The sequence below is a fragment of the Polyodon spathula genome, chromosome 11 (assembly GCF_017654505.1).
Source record: "Polyodon spathula isolate WHYD16114869_AA chromosome 11, ASM1765450v1, whole genome shotgun sequence".
Lineage (NCBI taxonomy): Eukaryota > Metazoa > Chordata > Actinopteri > Acipenseriformes > Polyodontidae > Polyodon > Polyodon spathula.
This window is the reverse complement of record NC_054544.1, coordinates 38,691,805-38,712,672: the sequence shown is the minus strand read 5'-3', so window position 1 is coordinate 38,712,672 and position 20,868 is coordinate 38,691,805. Positions and strand designations below refer to the sequence as shown.

Sequence of the window (20,868 nt, the reverse complement as noted above, 5' to 3'; positions counted from 1 at the left end):
ACACTTCCCCTCACAGCTTTGGAAAACGCACTTCAATTCTGACCTGAATACCCCATGCCATTCTGTCCTGGGCAAGCTCAGACATTTTACCAAATTGTGAAGGCAATGCTTATAAAAATGTCTTTCTGCAAGGGTGAATGCCAAGATATTTATCATGTTTAATCGTGTAGCAGTCTCGGCAGTCACCATGACAGAAACTTATTTTCTAGGGTGGTCTGAATGGGGTTATATATGCTATCCCCAAGTGTTCTGCATGTATTTATTTGTCCCAGTACTGTACTCATGGAGGGTAGTCAACATGTTTCTTGTTACTTATTGTTGTACTTGTTACTTATTCCATTTCAAGAACTTTACATTCTTACCCATCTCCACTCATTAATGTTAAAATCATGCTGCCAGGTTTAAGGCTTACTAAAAAGAAAAATATGTCTTTGCCTTGATTGCAGGGCGTTTGGTTGGGTGTTACACAGCAGTGGTTAGAGATAATGATGTGAAAAGGAGTTAACTTTCCTTGGAGAAAATGAATCGCATCTTTTTATGCATGTATGGGCATTCCCACTGAACTGTGCCGAACAAGCTTAGAAAAAGAAAGGCACTTTTGAGCGATCAGCATGTCAGTTTCAGGAGACGTTCGTTCCTGTGATCTGGGGTTTTATTCTTTCTGCTACAGTATATCCCATCAGGGATCCCGTTTTTACATAAGTGTGTGCTACATATGTTAGTTTCTAACACACGGCATGTCAGGTGTCGGTTACAATAAAAATAAGGTCATAACCTTTACACATAATTACATAATTGCTCTCTATCTCTATCTCAAAATTTGCAATAGATAACCATTACCAAAGTTGACAGGAAAAAATATCTTAACACCTACGGTAATTTTAAAGATAGGGGTTGTTTTCTTCTGGTCAGTTATGGAGATTTATGGGCCCGTCTTTGTTTGCAATATGGTATGGATTTATGGCAGCAAATTTTCCATTTCGTTCTAGTCTGGTCCAGGAATGTGTTGTCACATTGATAGCCCGCAGACATGTGGTAGTTCTTTTGCCACGTTTTGAAGTGGTGACTTAAAAAATCTGTCATCACTGATCACTGCGTATCCTGGTCTGGACTGGCCTTGACTACATCACAAACACCCATGGCGAGGGTGCTGGATCATCTGAGATGTCAGCAGACTGATTTACAATGACATCATTCTTCTTACTGGCACTTAAAAAAGTGTTGAACTGTGATTCACCTGCAGTGTGCGTGGAAAAAAAATAAAAATAAAAATGATTTTGCACAATTATGCTCTTGTTAACTTGACCATGTAAGAAAGGTGGGCTGCACATAATCATTTGTTGTTCCCTATTATTACTATAGCTCACCTGGTTATACCAGTGATTCTTTACATCATGAAGAACTGCACTCCTTTTCTGGGAGAATACAGTATTGGCTGAGTTTCACCTCCTCGTCACACTTCTCATTCAGCTGTAGTGGAACAGATCATATTAACATGAAACATACGTTCACACCTGTAGGAAGCGTTTTAGATGAAAATGTAAAAAAAAATCTGACTATCAAAACAAGGTCCATTAACTTTACCTTGAACATTCCTGTAGCTTTTTGGTTTCATTTCAAACATATGGACCATGTGTATCTGAGAGAAGCTTTAACAGCCTGTAATAGAGGTTGAGAGAGCTCTGTTCAGTATTCTGGAAACATTGGCACAATTAGAAAGGAATTATTACCAAACTCTTCTGGCTATAATTTGGTTCATTAGTGGGACTGATTTTAATTACACAGACATGCTTGAAATAAAAAAAAAGACTATTTATAGAATTGGTAAGTCTAAATAGAAAAATGATTAAGAAAAACAATAGTTGTTGAAAAAACATTTACATTATCCCCAGAATTAGTTCATTTGGGCCTTTATACAAACCACACATAACATGATATTAAATAGGTAAGTACCTCTTTAACACTGTCTGGTGTTCTTTTAAAAAGTAACTGGTTACTGTGTACAGGGAAGGCGACAGATGGCTGGATGATCATTTAGGTAACTCAGAACAGATGTCTTCATATTCTCAAACACATTTAAAAGAATCGTACAAATGTACATTCACTGATGGGGGTGAAGAACCATGCTGTGAAAAGACACATTTGATGAATTAGCCCAAAGCCGAGTGATGGAGTATTGCATTGAGAAAGGAGAAGCACGAGAGCGCTCTGATTGCAGTTGGAATGAGCACGTTCAAGTGCAATTATTCACTTCCAAAGCCCATTGTTAAGTGAAACCACAGCATGATGCATTACTTCCTTCTTGACTTGAAGCTGGATGAGAAAACCTTGAAAACCAATGTATTTGTATATTGTAATGGGAATGGTTGAGTGTGGTTGTGTGTGGTCTGATCACATCAATAAGTGTTGGTATACACCAGGGCTGTCCATCAGATAACTCCTGAGCCACGTTTGCTCTTGTAGTTTCTGAGGTCAAGTATACCATTTAAGGTTGAAGAATAAAAACCATGGAAAATGAAGTTTGAAAGTGAATAAAGGTATTGAGTTGGCGTATTTTTTAATACCTTAACCCTTTAGAACACCTAATATCCACCCTAATTTTTTTTTTTCTAAATCTCACTTTCACAGTGATTAGCATTTTTTTTAAGGAAAATATGTTACCAGAAATGATTCTACATTCTTTGAATGTACATTTTGGTGACATACTTTTTTTTTATAATGACATCTGCTTCTGCTTGCATTTCAAAGCTCAACAAAGCATTCCAGGGTGATTCGTTATTTACCCAGTATAACTCAACAGGGTGCTTATAGAGTTCGCTCAAAATCATCCAGGACATTTGTTATTCAGTGTGCACAGTCTTCATCTTTCCTTTATCCCTTATGTAAAAAAAAAGTATACCATAGTAGAGAGAAAGCATGTTAAACCATTGGCTATCATAGTGAATCACAGGAAATTTTGCTAAATCATGATTAACTGTGGTAGGGTACTGTACATGTAAAGTATAAAATATAACTACTTTATACCATGGCTAACAAGCTGCTGCTAACCTGTGAACCTTCTGTGTTTATAGTGCTTACGACCATGCAAAGAAATATGGGAAATCAGAAGAACTCTGTCCAACAAAACATGTGAGGTAAGTTGCACAAACCATTTACATTGAGCTTGTACTGCATTTTCTGCTTTGAAACCGGTCTGTGCGTGTGTGTCAATTAATGAGACAACTTGTACCTAACATCTGACTGATTGTTACACCACACTTGAAGGCATGGTTATAAAGAAGAGTAATATATGCCTTGACAATTCAGTTCTATCCTGATGAAAATTACACAATCCCGTGATTAGGTGAAGCCTGCCATTTTATTTCAAATTATTTTGAAGCTAAGTGTACTCTTTTCAAAAGAAATTATTTTATCCCTTTTTTGTAGACTCCCCTACTTGTTAACATTCCACTGGAAAATGCTCAAGAACAGAAGACGATTTAATCCCACTGAACCCGTAGTTTACATTTATGGATTACGCCATTATTAGCAGGACACCTAAGCAGCCTAGTCCTGTGCTGACAAGTTACAGTCAGTCTGTTCTATCAAAACAGATGTCAGGTTTGAAGCCAAGTACAACTATAATTTAAAAAAAAAAAAAAAAAAAAAAAAGTATTATATATAAATTATAATGTATTAAATGTATAGACTGGTATATTTTTTAAGCTTGAAAATGACAGACCAGCTCTTCAATGGTATAATTTGAGTAGTGTTACAATGTCAAACTGATTGAAGCTTGTATCCTGATCTGGCCTTGCCTTGACTATATCACCAGTACCAATGGCAAGGGTGCTGGATCATTTTTAGATGTCAGCAGGTGGAGACTATTGAAACTACCTTTGGGGAATGTAAACTACCCTGAACATTCAACAAGGTCTTAGAACAGTGTTGTAATATACAACAGCTATTTTTATTTAGGGTTTCTGCTGTTAGGTTATAACCGGTAAACAGCAATAAAACATCCCTGAAAAAAAAACTGGTGTTTTTAGAAACACAAAAAAATACTGGAGTCTACTACTTCACCCCCAACCCCAGTTCATGGTACAGTTACTGTATTTTGTTCGATACAGGTACTGCGAGCACTATGACTCCCATATGTGCTGTTACTTTATTTGAACCTGTCTAGGCATTCTGTATCACATCAGAACTTTCTTTAAATTCTTTTCTAATACTTTTCGGCAAAACCAGAAAGAACTGGACAAATCACTTTGTGTAATAAAAACCCTATGAACACACATTTTTCAACAAAAAAAAAAAGAAAATATAAATGGACACAGAAAGAGAACACTGAAAACCAGAAGCCCTAATTGTATTATAAAATCTGTGGGCCGGACGTTGTAGCTTTTAAGTACCAATAAGATATTACATTGTGAAATGTTCACTTCAGTCTATTAATCTTCAAGAATATATTTACTTTTTGCGTATGTATCATAGTTTGCTTCTGCGCTGTCAGTGTGTCTTTGTTATTAGAGAACTGTGTGACTGTGTGGTTTGAATTATTGATACTGCTGCTGCCATTCCACTGGGCATTTGGTAAAGTGATCTCTGCAATCCATCTATATTACAGTACGCTGGAATGTGCACTTTGTAAATTAAACGTCTCTCACCACCTGCTGGAGGTGCCTCTTCTGTTTTACTGCTGGATGCTTCATAGGGTAACTAAGCTGTCGTTTAGTAGATTGCTCTTAGGAACAAGGATTGCTAATGCTCCAGCTGCAGACTTTATGATAATTGTTAAACATTTAGAATACATTAAACCTGAGTCCATCACTGGAATTACACAAATAGCATTATCTAACGTAATTTTGCTCTCTGTCAGATGGAATTTAACCAAGAAATGCACAGAACTTTGTGTCCAGTCTATTAGAGTTTCAGAATGATTAATTTAGAGAGTCTTTTCAAATATTTACTGGCGAATGTAAAAATACTACATGTTATTTAAGAGATGTTCAGAGTCCATATATATATATATATATATATATATATATATATAATATATATATATATATATATATATATATATCTTTGTTAATGTGCAATCACCTGAAACTGCTCATTAGTTCTACTTGCCTGCCACAGATCTATGTAGCATAGGCTAGATTAGCTGAAGCGTCATTTAGTGATCTGCCACTCCTGAACCTATAGTCCAAAGCACCTTAACTATAGTTACTCTTAATCAATTGTTCAAGTAATTGGACAAGGGCAAAAGCTTGGCTCTGTAATAGTGGATTACCCCCGCCCCCCCTTAAGAAGGGTTAGACCAGATTTCCAAGGCAGTGCTACTATTGACAGCAAGAAGTTTTTTTTGAATGTCCTGAATATCTTCCAACTTGTTTTCCTCAGAAGCATCATGAATGTGTGACAAGCTTGGAGTTCCTGAAGTCTATCCTGAATCTGAAGCAGGGGGACTGCCCGCCGCCTCAGAAGGCCTCTGGGTTCGCGGCGGCCTGTGTGCTGAGCTGTAGTGCTGACCGGGAGTGCCCTGGCTCCAAGAAGTGCTGTTCCAATGGCTGCGGGTACACCTGCCAAACCCCAGTCAACCTGTTCAAAGGTATGTGTATAAGCAAGGACAATATAGACATAGAATGTACGAAGTGGGAAAAATGACCAAAATCAAAGTTATATATTATTACACTTCTACCAAAAAGACCAACCCAGCCCAACCGGTCAACTTGTGTAGGCAGAGCCTGTGCTGTCTCCCAAAAGCATTAATTGCCTCACAACCGCGTCACTTTCCAGTCGACCCCCTTCACTCCAACATGCGACAGCATTTATAGTGATTTTTAAGATTCGAGTTTTGCTTTTTCAGGAGTCCCATTAAAACCCAGGAAAGACCTGGCCTTCCTCGAAGATGAGAATGGGGTTGTGGAAGTTTCCTGGATGTCAATTCAAAACGTGTTCTCTGCAAACCCGTGTTTTATTCCTGCAAAAAAGGATGGTTTTTACGGCATACAGCCCCCGTGAAGATCACTTCGACAGAATGGTCTTACCGTCTGTGTGTCGATAATATTTTTTTATATATAATATATATATATATATATATATATATATATATATATATCGCGAGGGTATATTCGCGCTCCCACACTGTTTCGCTATCTAACAAAAAAAAAAAAAAAAACAACTATGTTTGTCAGCTGCTGCACACAATTTTTAAAATGCGATTCTTTTCCTTTCTGATCTATAACAGAGCTTGAAGATTTAATTGGTAACCACTTACAACACTGAGTAGAACAAGAGCTATTGTTGTATTGGCAGTCAGGGTTTGTGGAAGTGTATCCTTACAACTACCGGTGGTGAAGTAAATGCAGTAGACAAGCAACAGGGTATACAGGAAGCTAAACAGCAGAATAACTCAGTAGTTAACTGACAGCAGGGGGTTATATTTTAGTGTGAAATTAAAATTGTTAGACCACGGCAGATTTAATGTTAGACCAATGCCACCCCCGTGACTCAATTAGCTTGCTCTCTTGCAGGTCTCGTTCAGTAAAAATCAGTGATTTATTATTTACAATTAAGCCAGGCTTGATTACTGCAAGCTCTGGAAGCAATCAAAAGCAACTGTGCATGATTGCAGTTGTTTAGGCTTCATAATCAATTAGTTGTAACGCAATCACAGTACATTGGCTTTCAAACACGTATATCTGAGAAAGAGCTATACATGCGTAAAGGTAACAATTAAGATCATTAATGCAAGAAATCTAGAATCCTTTGGTGGATTCTGAAATTGAACCTGCAATTAGTTCAACTACTAATTACAAAAAACTAGTACTCGGTGGGTATTAACTATATGGCAACCTGCAGCTTGCTTCTTTCTCTCAGCTGCCAAACAGACCCTTACATCCACGTACTAAAAAGAAATGAAAAGATCCTTAGTATTTCAGATCATTAAACACACCCCAATATAATTTTGTATTTGCTATTTTAACACATGTTACTGTAATCAAATATTATCATGCTTTTAACCCCTTGTCCTTTACTGATAACGGTTGACACCATCAAGGTTGCAGCCTAAAGTGTGGAAGTTTGACAGTCTGTTAATTCAGTTATCACAAAGCAGCCCACCAAGACTTCTTCAAATGACCCCATGCTGACCAGAAACTGTAACCAGCTGCTGTTTTAAAGGGGCGAAGTGGTTTGTTAGGGAGACAGAAAGTACATCTGAAGTTTCTTTCCTGTGATACTGTGCTTGAAACCATGACAGTATGAATGAATCCTCAGCCAATGTGTCTTTAAAGAAGTAAGAGTAAGTATTAGTTTTGCTGGTAATACACTGCTGCGCGGTAGGTGGTGCTAGCGCTTACCAATATAAAGATACCTTATGTGGTCTAGCCTACATTACATATGTCTATGGCTGGCAGGCAACTGAAGGCCAGCTCCATAGTCACAGCACTTTAACACAGACTTATCAAAAACTAAATATAAAAACATCATATTTGAGTAATTCCAATACAAACCACTAATAATGCACAAATCTAAAAATGGTAAAGGAAAAGGAAAACTTTTTTTTTAAATGTAGTTTGAAACAACTTACTCGTAGGTATGAAGTGCCATGTTTTGTTGAATGCATGTCTAGTTGATCTCATCTGCCAGTTCTGATGAGATCTATGTTCGTCCTCCATACACTGGCAGCGCTTCTTATCACTGTATATGTGGCATTCGAGGTTATGTAGCACATTGAAAACGTTAGCTGACAATTACTCTTAATTTCCCTTTCTTGAAACCCCCAGACAACAGAGGATCACAGTCACCTGAAAGACATAAGGCCAAACAGATGGTACCAGTTCCGAGTTGCTGCAATCAACGCTCAGGGCACACGTGGCTTTACAACTCCGAGCAAGCATTTCCATTCCTCTAGAGGTGAGAAACTGGAGAATCACACGTTTGTTATTAAACCCAAAACCCTTACTGGGAACTATTCCTGCGCGAGTCTGGCTAAGATATTAGTATGTAGCAATGTGCCAGTGCATAAAATAAAGCAGAATCTGAAAACATACCTTTGTATATTTCATTATAATAATGTTTCCTATGCTAGACTTTTAAAGGCAGATATATTTTTACTTAAAAATAGGTTGCATATGATTAATGCTGATAGACTAGGACTGCAGGGGATCTCATAGACTTATCTGAGTTTACTGACCCTTTGACTTTAAACTCTGTTGTCAGGTATAATAGCTACATCTGCACAAAGTTTGGAGCATGAAAACCAATTTGCCTGCGCCACTAATCTCATGTACAGAATGTCTCTAGTGCAGTGAAGCCTGTCTAAGTCTAAACATTAAGCATCTGTTCTAATTTCCAAACATTGCAATGGTGCCACAACTCTTCTATATAGCAAAGACTCACTTTTTGACAGTCCTGATTTGTTTATATTGACAGCAATGTCAAGTCATATTCAAGTCATCATCTCTTTTACAGAGCAGTCCAAATGGTGGCATGCAGAACCCAGTTATTGGATTGTATAAATCATACACTCACAGTTCCACTTTGTTCAGTCTTATTTTATGAAGTGTTAACATTCTTCTCATTGTCAAAGTGTCTGGTTTATTGTACCTGTTGTTTCATGTGTACACTGAGTAGCAAGCGAACAGAGATGTCACTGCATGTTAGATAAGGAGAACCAGCTTTCAGAGCCACATTAAGTATTTATGAAATTTTTTTTTTCCATTAGGTGTATGTGTCACTAAAACATCTAATAACGAAATGTATTTTTTAAGTGGCCAGTGTTTTAGGTGATAAAGAATGTTGGGGTTAGAGGTCAAGACTCCTAGCTGCCATCACGTAATGAAAGCGTCAGATGAAAGCAAACTGTGTGCTGATAACACAGTGAAGGAAAATTTAAATGACAGCTCTTTAGTCTTGACCAAAAACTTGAAGGGTTCTTGCTCTTTTTAAGAAGTTCCTCCCATATGAAATGGAATCTTTGCTTTAGAACTTGGAGCATTTTTGCTGTGATGTAGAACGTCACAGGATAAAACATACATACAGTGGCTCTCAAAAAAGTATTCACCCCCCTTGGACTTTTCCACATCTTATTGTGTTACAACATGGAATCAAAATGGATTTAATTAGGAGTTTTTGCCACTGGTCAACATAAAAAAAGTCCATAATGTCAAAGTGAAAAATCAAATTAAATCAAATCAAATTAATTACAAATATATAACAGAAAATAATTGATTGCATAAGTATTCACCCCCTTTGCTATTACACACCTAAATAAGCTCTGGTGCAACCAATTGTCTTTAGAAGTCACATAATTAGTTGAATGGAGTCCACCTGTGTGCAATTAAGGTGTTTCACATGATTTCAGGTTAAACACACCTGTCTCTGGGAGGTCCACAGTTGGTTAGTACACTTCCTAACAAAAACTACATCATGAAGATGAAGGAACATTCAAAGCAAATCCGGAATAAGGTTCTTCAAAAGCACCAATCATGGGTAGGATATAGGAACATTTCCAAGGCATTGAATATCTCCCGTAGCACAGTAAGGTCCATTATTAAGAAATGGAGAGAATATGGCACAACTGTGAATCTGTCTAGGACAGGCCGTCCTCAAAAACTGAGTATCTGGGCGAGAAGGGCACTAATCAGGGAGGCCACCAAGAGGCCTATGGCAACTCTATAGGAGTTACAGTCTTCCACGGCTGAGCTGGGAGACACTGTGCATATGGCAACAATAACCCGGATGCTTCACAAAACTGTCCTTTATGGGAGAGTGGCAAAAAGAAACCATTGTAGAAAAAAACTCTAACTCAAATCTCGGCTAGAGTTTGCCAGAACGCACGTGGGAGACTCTGAGACCAAGTGGAAGAAGATCCTATGGTCTGATGAGATAAAATATAGCTTTTTGGCCTCAATGCTAAGCACTGTGTTTGGCGCAAGCCTAACACTGCACATCATCCTGAGAACACCAACCCTACCGTGAAGCATGATGGTGGAAGCATCATGCTATGGGGATGCTTCTCTGTGTGAAGGCCTGGAAAGCTTGTGAAGATAGAGGGAAAAATGGATGCAGCAAAGTATAGAGAAATTCTGGAGGAAAACCTGCTGAAATCTGCAAGAGACCTGGGACTTGGGAGAAGATTCATCTTCCAGCAGGACAATGACCCCAAACATACAGCCAAAGACACACTGGAGTGGCTTAAAAACAAAAAGATCAATGTCCTGGAGTGGCCCAGTCAAAGCCTGGACCTCAATCCAATTGAGAATATGTGGAAAGAGTTGAAAATTGCTGTTCACCAAAGGTCCTCATCCAACTTGAAGGAGCTTGAGCAATTGTGCAAAGAAGAATTGGCAAAAATTGCAGTGTCCAGATGTTCAAAGCTAGTAGAGACTTCTCCTAATGTATGTAATGGATGTAATTGTTGCCAAAGGTGCCTCTAGCAAATATTGACTCAAGGGGGTGAATACTTATGCAATCAATTATTTTCTGTTTTGTATTTGTAATTCATTTAGAACAATCTGTAGATTTTATTTTTCACTTTGACATTATGGACTTTTTTTGTGTTGATCAGTGACAAAAACTCTTATTGAAATCCATTTTGAAAATGTTGTAACACAATAAAATGTGGAGAAGTCCAAGGGGGGTGAATAGTTTTGAGAACCACTGTACCTCAGTTCAAACTGCACCCTGGAGGCAAAGACATCGCTTTCTGTTACCTTTTTGCTGCTTGGTAGAAATGTTTGAGCCAATGTATTCTCTGTAAATCTCAGATTGTCAAACCAAGTTCAGGCAGGATATAATGGAGGCTCTCGTCTGTCACTCTCCGTTTTCATATAGAGAATCGCTCAGCAGTTGTGAAGACACAAGGTACAGACATTGTTTAGTTCTTGAGGGTATGTGAATCAAGTATTAAATATACATTTCATTCATAGTTATGTATTTATTATTATTGTTTACTTATATAGTGCTTTTTTCTATGTCACAATTTGATAGTGCACAATTTATTTAATTCTCTATCTGACATTCTTTATCAATCGTTTTTATCAACAATAGTTGTCGGAACAAGATGGCTTCGCTTACAGAAGGCCATGCAATAGTGACAAGCAAGTACGTACTGAGAACTACTGGGGAATACGAACAAACAAACTGGACTGTCAATAGAACTTATCAAGCTTATTATTAAAATAGGCTTGATATAAACAGATGCCCTTGTCCTTGCACACCAGCATCATCTGGATTTTAGTTTTAAGAAACGAGTCTAGTGAATAGAAAACGGACACAACAAGCACTGTGAGCATTGGGCAGCATGTGATTGATGATAGGAGCATTCATCATTTTGCAATCAAAGATTTCTGAGCCCATTCAAGTGATGTATTGATCATTGCCATTAAGAACTGGCGTGGCGTTATCCCCACGTAATTGTTTTAAAATCATGAGGAGTAAATTTGCTTGATTAAAGGGTTGTGAGGTTCAAATCAAGAACGGCAGGAAAAAATAGCTGTCTAATGAGGCAGAAATGAATGCATTCACAATAAAGTCTTTCTCAACAGGACTCTGCTTCTTGTTTACTGCTGTTCTTCACTGGGGTTCAATTTTCAAATTACTTCACAGTTCATTCCATTTCACCTCTCTTCATGAAGTTCAGTCCTGTTCCGCTTAGCTCATTCCAAGCAATCAGCGAAGCCCGTTTGCGTTCATGTGCCCTGTCCGGTTTCTTTATTTATTCATTCATGTCCTTCTCCTGTTCTTTGTTTCATTTTGTTCATGCTGTTAAACTTATCCTGTCAAAAATGAGTATCTGTGTGCAAAGTCTTATATATACTGATATAGTGTAGAAATGTGTATCTGTGTGCCTGTACATCTCTCTTTCTATATATAACATATAGTAATTAATACTTCATTATAATCTTGTGCAATAAGTACACATTTTTTCTTGTGTAGGGCTGACAGAGTTGCTTGCTTAAACTTGCTTGTTTTATCTAGCAGAGTGCTCAATTTTGGTACCGGCCCAATACAAGCAATGTGAAACACACAATAAGCAAGTATCCACAGTGGCCTCTATTGAAGCCCATATAATATGTTTAATTAACATCAGCGTCAGTGGGTCCATTTTTACTGGTCTCTGCTCTGCACTTGATCTTTTCATTTGAAATACCCTTTCTTAACTTTTCTGAGTGTTGACAAGCACACACTGTGCTTTATAATGCTTTTGCTAAAAAACAAAACAAAACAAATTGAAAATGGGTTGTTAAAATGTAATTAAAACACATGAACTCTAGCTTTTTAAAACATTTTTGTTGCAGATCCTGTGCCTCCGAAGATGCCAAAGAACTTACGAAACGGAAACTTCACAGTCCGACCTGACGGCACTGTAAACGTGATGGTCTCCTGGGACCCTCCTCAGGATGAGGACCTGTCTGTCCACCACTACAAAGTCTCCTGGAGTCAAAGAGTACCGAGAAAACACGTGCTGCTGACCAAAAGAGAAAGCTCAAAACTAACCGGAGGAGTAAGTAGAGTATGTCCAATAAGATGTCAGAGGTGGGGTTAATCCGTTCAACACAAAATGCAGCAACGTTTGGGTAGTGCCTGTGCATTTTCAAATCTAAACAAGGACAAACAGTAACCTTTTAATTATTTTATTCTCAAAATGTTTTAGACCAGTCAGTAATGTACTTTATATTTTAATAATACAGTCTCAGGTATTGTAACAAAATTTGAAAGAAACCACTGACTTAATTAAATTAACCTTCTGTGTATTTGCACTGTAATTTGCCCATGGATATGCCCATTTTTATTAAACGATAAACAGGGATATCAAGCTGGGCAAGGCAGTACATTACTTGAACATCTGGTTATGTCAGATGTGTTAAGTAGTGGCACTGCTAACAAGCGATACAGAACAGAGGTGAGGTGTCAGATGGCTCTGCTACTGTAGTATGGGCCAATATTGTTAGGAAGCCTGTGGATAAGAGACTTAAGAGTAATAAAATAATACAAATGCATGTATAAAATCTCTAAAATCAAATGTGACAGGCATTCTATTGCTAGAGTGTGTACTTCAGGATGAAATATCAAGCTTGTTTTCATGAATAAAGTGGTTTTCTTGTGATGTCTTCTGTGGCTGTAAATCTAAAGGTTCTGTTCCTAAAGATGACAGAATGGCTATGTTTAATGTCTCTGATAACTCACATATGACTTCTAGTCGTAGCTTTTAGCGGATTTGTTTTGGCACCAATGTGATATTCAGTCTCTTAAATGCAAGGCTTTTGATGGAAGTGATATTAAAAAGGTTTCAGGTTTTACAAGCCAGTATAGGCCTTCACATCTTCCAAAACAGTAGCATACAGTGTCATTTTACATTAGCATACGCCAAACGTGTGTAGCCTACACCTACCTGGCATGCCAATCATGTCAACTACGGACAGATGAATTATTCTAAGTTTGCGTAACTTGCTCAATTCAATAATCACTTTGCAATAAACAATGGTGGCGTGGATAAGGTTAATGCATCATTTATATTTTCTTTCAAAGGGCATTGCAAAACTTAGAGGTCATTTAATTGGTCCTTTTAGCATGTATGTATTTCACTGCAGTGAAGCAATTTGTCTGTATGAAGGCATCTGGGGAGAAATTTATGTTTTTTTTTTTAAATTCCAACCCATACTGAACTCGATTGCCTTTCACTGGCTAACCAAGTGTATATAGTCAAAAACAGTTTTACCTTACAAAGTAGACCCCAACGAGTGGTGGCAGAATGGGATGTGCAACCCAACAGAGGCCACAAGCTGAAGAATTCAGCAAGGCAGTTTCTTGAGCAGGTGGATATGGGGGTACTGTAATAAGAGGAAGGCAATGAACAGGCTTAAACATAATTGTTTAATTACATTTCCCATCATCCTCCTGCTCACTGGTAAATCCATCTCAGTTACATATGTGAGCAGGAGGATGATGGGAAATGTAGTTCTGAGAGGTTCATGCAGGTACATGTGAAACCATTTTGAGGCAGGGAATGCAATTTAAAAGTTTAAAAAAGTGGTCAAAATGTTAAAAAAAAAATGTTTTTTTAATAAATTCAAACAATCCACACACTTATGTAAACAGTTGTAGCAACACATGGGAACATGTAACACAATAAAATAAGCTGTTGTGACTGAAATGACAGTCGAAACGAACATTGTAAGATGTTCTCACGACATTCTCTGGTGTAATAGGAGCAGCTGCAGCAGTCATTTACCGTGATCCAGTTTACCGTCAAGGCAATTAAAAATAAGCCTTTGCAGATTAAACTAAACGTTGACATGTAAACCCAGGTTAGAGTTCATATTGTATTATATTGTTTGAAGCTCGTTTTAAAAGGGAGAAAAACAATGCAGCAATAAATACAGTATGTCAGCATGCCATTGCAACAGGTGTTTAAAGGATTTTTAGCCATGCTGAAATCTCATTTGTCACAGAGTGTCAGTGTTTTTTGGTTTTTTTTTTGCTATTTTATACATGCTGAGGGCAAGAAAAGGATTTAAAATTATGTGAAATGAAAAAGCCATCTGGTTGCTTATATCTAATACATGTGTATTTAATTGTATGTGATAAATGGGTTAACTGAAATCTTGTTTCCATACACTGTTCACACTGCTGTGTGTACTGGTGCCTTTAGTATGGAAAAGGAACATTTGTAAAGCATTAGCCCACAGGTAAAGAACTTCTTAATCAGCACACTAATACTTTAGGAACAGTCTAGAACATGTATCTGCTTGGCAGCTGGCCTTCTGATTTAAGGGACTATTGAGTTGCATCCGGTGACAGTTTTGAATGCAGCACTAGCACATGTATTGATGTTGTAACAATGTGAGGTATTACATGGGTTCAGTGGGTTTTGATAAAACCACAATGGCTACTTTTGAAGGTCTGATAACCAAGGGTTTAAAGTGTCTTACTTCTTAAAGGCAATAGCAACAGTGCTGTTCTGACGCTGTGGAATAAATATCCGCTTGTATCATACAGCACACAATATATATATATATATATATATATATATATATATATATAGATATATGTACAATCTAGCTCTTTCCGGGCTATTAGGCCTAATATCTAATATTGTATCTAACTAGCCCTTTCTATAACACAAGCAGTTAATACTTACAGGAATTTCATTTGATTAACTTAAAGCACTGCACTCTCAAGCAGAAAAGCCATTTGGGGATGTTGCTATCAAACCCATACAGTTTGTGGACATTGATGGTCAGGCATTCTTCCTTTTTATCATATATATTATATACATACACACATACATACATTAAATTATTAAAGTCACTGGACAATTGGACAGTATTTGTAACTTCTTTGTTTTCTTTGTTGGTTTAATCTACAGAATGCATCTGAAATACTCATTGAAAGGCTCCAGCCCAACGTGGATTACCTGATACAGGTACAAGCGATAGCGTACTGGGAACAGAAGCGCTTGAAGAGCGTCAAATCCCAGCTCATCCTCACTACAACTCACACAGGTAAGTATCCATAAAGAGATGGGTGTATTGATACTACATATGGACAATGTGCTGGTATAATTTACTGAACTAAATAGAAAGAAAACTATGTGATTTTTTTTTTCTTCTGTTTCTGTTTTTAATTATAGTACAAGTCCCAAACTGATTCTGCCAAAACCAACTCCAGACACTCAGCCCAAGACCTTAGTAAACCTGCAAGTTATATAGCACACAGTATAATTTTGTTAACTAAACAATAAATGAACTCTACTGGTTCAATACGTTTATGCATATAGTCCGCTACACATGCATACAATGCACGTCAAATCTGTTTCTTCATAAAGATGTTTTTAACATCCATTGTAACTATTACAATTAACAGTAGCTTTGCATAAAACATTTTACACCTAATCTGGAAATACTTTCAGCTGCCAGAACTTCATTCTGTACAGTCACCAACAAGCTAAGTTTGCTCCATTTTATTGTAAAAGGGAAAACAAAACTGCTGATGTTAGAGAGCTTGCAAGAAAGTAATTTGAAGCTGTTTAAATGGATTTTGTATGCCCTTTTTCATAAGCAGATACAGATGCCAACTCTCTGCATGGTAGCTCTACTGAGGAAGTGTCTAATGAATTGCCAAGTACTCATGTCGTTCCGAGCATCAGGAGATTGGAAGCTGCAGCTCCACACTATCACAACAACCAGCTACAAGTGAAGGTCTTCTGGAAGAAGGCCCAGGAAGGCAAGCTATATTATTCCATTACTCAGGCTGATGAAAGAAAGCATTTCCTCTTTAGTTGCTGGGTTTCTCTGGGTCAGCAAGTTGAACCATGAAAAGAAAACTTATTAATTGGCACAAATCAATGCTGACCCAGGGCTTTATGTATCTTAGCTTCTCTGCAGAAAAATAAAATATCAGGGATTTGCATTTCCGAAATCCTATGCGAGCGACATCATGGCAACAGAGAAAGTATGTATGAACACCATAAATACGGAGTGCTGATTTACTGTTATCTTATATATATATATATATATATATATATATATATATATATATATATATATATATATATATATATATACGAGAACAGATTTAATAATATCAACATGGTTTAAAATGAAAAGCAGATGTATTTTAAAAAAAAAAACAGTTGATACAACCTGGAACTCTGTGGGAGATGTTTGGAGTATATGTTTTATTGCTTAAATATAGAATATACAAAATGTAAAGAATATGTAGCAAAAATGAAAAGGAAATGATATCTAAGCTTTGTTTGTAGACTTGCCAGTTTTTTAGTTTTGAGGGGAATGTTTAATAAAATTGCAATATTTGACCAAAATGCAGTAAAAGTTTGTCTGGTCCATCTGAACTGCTGGCAGTTCAACTTTTAAACGTACTATTTGTGTATCTTTTCCTAGCATTTTAAATACACCCGTAACAGTGCTGGTTTTAACTTTCATCGTCACGTTAACACCTTGAGCTTCTCTTTATTGCAGAAACACTTAAAGACCCATACCTGCTCACTTGGTCCCCAGTCGTCTGCTCGAGAAATAACACAAAGACAGAAGAAAAGGCAAATGTGCTGGTGGGTGAATGTCTGTTTGCGGTGGTCTTGTGATGTGCATTCATACTTTGTCATTTTCAAAGTTGAAAAGAGCTGGTGGGTGTGCTGGCTGACACCTTTTCACTGCTTTTATGAACGTCCTTATTCTGCATAACATCCACCATTATGTATTTAGTCAAAGCTTTTAGAAACTGAATTCTAAGAGTTTATCTTTAAATAGGCAACATTGTATTCATTTAGAGGCTTGTTGTGGTTGTAGGGGTGGCACTATAGCCCACCTTTGATGATCCCATCAGTGATTAATCTAATTCAGTAAGTACAGGGCTAATCTTTCAAAGTTGTTTTGCCCCCTCTGTTGTAGCAGTAGCCCACACATCAGAAGATCTATAGTTCCCATCTCTTAGATTCACCTCTCAATTGTCTCAACGGAGCTGTGGCCTGAACTGTACAATACAGTTTAATTACAGGGTGGACTTCCAGATAGCAGCTTCAAAGCCACAAAAAGATTAGCAAAAATAATCTGGTGCCCAAGAGGCCTTTGCAAGCTCTGTTTTTTTTTTTTTTTTTTTTTGTCCCAGACACAGATGCCTCGCTGTAAACCACAGTTCGAATTGCATGGCCTATAATAGCAATGATTTTGTACAGAGCAAAAAAAAAAAAAAGCCATTAGATTTAGTGTCACCGACTTCATGGATGTAGTGGAGGCGGTCCTGCCCACGTCCATCTGTCTGTGCAGTAGTATGTCACACTTAGGATTTGTACATGTTTAGAGAACAACACGTCCAGATGTGATGAAACTTGGTTAGAACATTCTTTACCTCAAGTTTTGAGATTTTCTGAATCTGGGTATAGAAGGAGTTGTGTATTTAACTTTCATTTATAGATTAAAAGGAGACTCATAGATCAACCTGTGATATGATTTTGAACATTCTTTACCACATGTTATTGAGCGTATTAGAGTGGGGATGCATGGAGTAATGTGAATATGCATGGCATGTACACATCAGCACACGCCATGGTGATCTATTTTTTCATTATACTGACAGCTTTGTTGCATTTACAGCAGTGGCAGGTATGTATGTTACTAACATGCAGTACCTGTTGATTTTATTGTCAGTGATTTGGCTGTGGTAATTTGGGATCACAAGATTAAAATTCACATTGCATTTCAGTGTAGGATCAAGGCAATTTACATTTTGTGTAGCGCTATCTTTTAAATCTGAAAATGGTAGATTTTCAACATTTAATTTTATCTAGTTTTTAAGTAAAACTTCTCAAAATACGTAAAGTCCTGCACCTTGTTATGGTGTGCACATTTGGCTGAATAGCTTATTCAGTCAAGTTATACAACACAGTAAACCACATATCCTGCTGTAAAAAAAGGAAGCAGCGATCGCCCCAGAGAAATCTCATTTTTATTTTTTATTATACCAATGGCACAAACTAACTGCAGTTATTGGGTTTTGTTTGGTTTTATGGGATCTGATATTCTGAAACTAAAACCTGGCCACACACGTCTTTTTAAACTAAACCCTGTGTTATTATGTAGTATTATAGAGGGTGCATGCTGGGGGTTGTGTTCCTAGAGAAATGACTGTAGGTGTGCTCTCTTCACAACAGTCTGGGTAGGCTTCTGTCATCACTTGTCTTCCTTATCTCACCACTCCAGTGGGCTCATCCCTTGCCTTCGTGTGCCTCTATAGATTTATGTATAGGGTTTCAACTTGACAGACAGGTTTCATAAACCTGCCAGTGTTTGAGACACTCACACAAAGATCATTCTTTTGTTTTTATAAGTCTTCAGAACCTTCAGTACCAGCTCTACTAAAATAAACTAACTTTGATTGACAACACCCAGCTGAAACTTTTGTTTACTTGCGTTTAGTTTATTTTAGTTTTCAGAGGTGTATCCCTTACAAACTTCAGTGATTTTTTTTTATTTGTGTTCAGTACATTGACAGTAATTGTAATCTGTACTGGTGTATGAAACGTAAAACTACACAATAGTATTCCACTGTAAATAGTGGCATAGGCAAAAATGAAATTCCAGTTTGCCTTCTTTTAAGTAAGTCATGTTGCCCAAGTTAAAGGACATGCAATATGAAAAAAAAAACTGCAATTTAAAAGTTAAGGGATAATACAACACGACTGTACAGAAATTGTGATTTATAGCATTTTTGTGACCTTATTAAATCAAATGAGTCATTACTAATCATTACAGCACATTGAAAAATATCTTACGAAACGGGCTGATTTGACGTGATTGAAATCTTTTAATGTTCTATATTATTACAGAATTATTAGTATTCAGTCATAAAATAGCTGCCATAAGTGAAGCCTGTAAGTTAGCTAGAGAACATTCTGTTGTCGGCAACAATTTGTCATGTATAACTGCAGTGCTTTAAAGCAGCTAATGAAGATGTATGGAGCAGAAAGCACGCAGACTGATCAGATAAAGCAGTCCCTGTCGCTCCTGTGGTTGCTAGGGATGAGACGTTTAATTTATTAATCGCTTCTCTTTGTAGCTGCTGTTTGAAGCTGACAAGTTATAGTTTTTTTTTTCTTTGACTCCAGGGCACGCACTTTGTTATCACTGGCCTCGCGTTTGCCTGCAAGTACAAGGTGACAGTGCAGCCGGTCTCTGTGATGGGCCGGGGAGCAGAGGCTGTGACCTATGTCACAACCCCGCAGTGCAGTTCAGTGAAGAGCAAGGGGGCTAAAGCTCTATCCTGCTTAAGAGATGGTAAGTGAAGTGGAAAAAGGAAACATCTGTCAAATCTACACAACCAGTACTTTTAACCAGTACAGGGGATTGCCTGTTTGTTTATTGGGTATACTTTTTTTTCATATATTTGTACACTACCTCAGACTGAGACCTAGGAGTCTTGTGAGGTTCTGTGATTTTCGACATCATATGTTAACATACGCATCTAAGATAAGGTGGAACCTTGAGCTTCCGCCAGGACTGAAAGTGTTAAATAACTGACAACTGATAACAAATAATCACCTAATTTTGTCACCTTGTTGAACTTTTGTGCAAACACTACTATATTGATTTTTTTGTTTTGTTTTGTTTTTTCATTTTCAGCGTCAGATATATTAAAGGGTTAAATGTAGTTTTTTTTTTTTTTTTAAGTAAGTTTATTCTTTAATTTCCAACAATCTTTTTGTTTTCTTTCTTTCCATTTAAAAAAAAAAAAAAAATTATACAAATCCCAGAGCACCACCATCTGGCGAGAAAAGTAATGCTTAGACCAGAAAAACTTACAGCTGCCTTCAAGACTGTAAATGGGTCGATCCTTGGGGAGTTTCATTGGCAGGTGTTTCAGAACCACCCCACTCAGGAGTCTGTGACTGGTTACCAGTTCAGGTGGACGCAGCTCTCCAGGATCAGCAGAAGCAGTGCAGTACCGGACACAGTTATCTCCCAAACCAGGATACTGTCCCCTGTAAGTGCAATAGCATATTGAGATGAGACAGTATGTCTAACTGGTATGATAACATACTGAATTTACACTAACACAGAATTAACAGAAATACAGTGCCTTGAAAAAGTATTCAGCCCCCATCCCTAAAGTAATACAAAAATGACTACAAAAGATTTAGAAGTGAGTAGTTTTTCGAGATTTACGATTATACTGTAAATACAGTTGAAAGCTTTTAGAATTTTTCTTTTCATTTGACATGGTGCTCAAGGCTTTGTAGATAAATCTATTTCAAATTCTGAATCTGAGAATTTGAAATAATTAATAAATGTGAAAAAAAGGGATGGGAGCTCAATACTTTTTCAAGGCACTGTATATACATACACATTCAATAACTTACAGGTG

The 20,868-nt window shown here is 37.3% G+C and overlaps 1 pseudogene; it reads left to right on the top strand.

Annotated features, from left to right (window-relative positions):
* The window catches only part of LOC121323627, a 44,106-nt pseudogene that overhangs the window by 20,320 nt on the left and 2,918 nt on the right, over window positions 1-20,868 (top strand).